Consider the following 1,028-nt stretch of genomic DNA (forward strand, 5'->3'; position numbering starts at 1 on the left):
AAAATGCACACGGTGGCCTCAGAGAAGCTGTATCAGAAACGGTTTTGTTCTCTCTCTGCGAGTGCCTGCTTTTGTCCGATTTTGACCTTCCCCAACGGCTGGGTGCTCCACGGGGCAGGATCTATGCCTGCCTAAGTTGCAGCCAAATGGTAGCATCTGGCATGTAGTAGGTGCTCAGTGTATGTGTGTTCTCACAGAATGCATGTTCTTGTTTTAGGTGGGTAAGTTGGAAAGTAGACAGGGCTACTTTTATTTTCTAAAACCCAAAGTGATTCCTGGCTAGTAAAGGAACTTGTTCCAGTGACCACACATATTCTCTCTCTCTCTTTTGCATAAACATACAAGAACTGCCCCTTGGCTCAAGCCATCTTTCCCGCCAGAGTCAGCTCAGAATCTTCCAAAACGGAGTCAGCCACATCTTCTGCCTCTTCGGGGTCTTCGAGACCTTGGGAAGGTCAGAGGCAAAGCACTTGACCGAGATCGCACAGTCAGGGGTGGAGGAGTGGAGATGGAGGCCAGGTTTATAGAGTCCAGAGTCCGGGCTCAGGAAGGCTTTAGCCAGGAGACACCATCCCCAAGGATGATCCTGCCCATCCCCCCACACGCTCTCAAAGGATGATCCTGCCCACCTCCCGCGTGCTCTCAAAGAGTTACTGAATCTTTGGCATCTCTGACGCCCCAACAAAGTGCCGTTGGTGCTGCCAGGCAAAGGTTCTCAGTATCTGCTGATCTGTTAACTTGCTTTCACCAGCTCAGGGATCCAGATCAAGTCACACTGACATAGGTTCAAATCCCAGTTCCACCACATTCCAGCTGTGTGACATTGGACAAGTCGGTTAACCTCTCTGAGCCTTGGTTTTCCCATCAGAAAACTAAGGGCGATAAAACCTACCATAGTTACATACATAGAAAAAAATGGAAAAGAACCAGGTAAAAATGCACACGGTGGCCTCAGAGAAGCTGTATCAGAAACGGTTTTGTTCTCTCTCTGCGAGTGCCTGCTTTTGTCCGATTTTGACCTTCCCCAA

The sequence above is a fragment of the Mandrillus leucophaeus genome, unplaced genomic scaffold (assembly GCF_000951045.1).
Source record: "Mandrillus leucophaeus isolate KB7577 unplaced genomic scaffold, Mleu.le_1.0 Scaffold99, whole genome shotgun sequence".
Lineage (NCBI taxonomy): Eukaryota > Metazoa > Chordata > Mammalia > Primates > Cercopithecidae > Mandrillus > Mandrillus leucophaeus.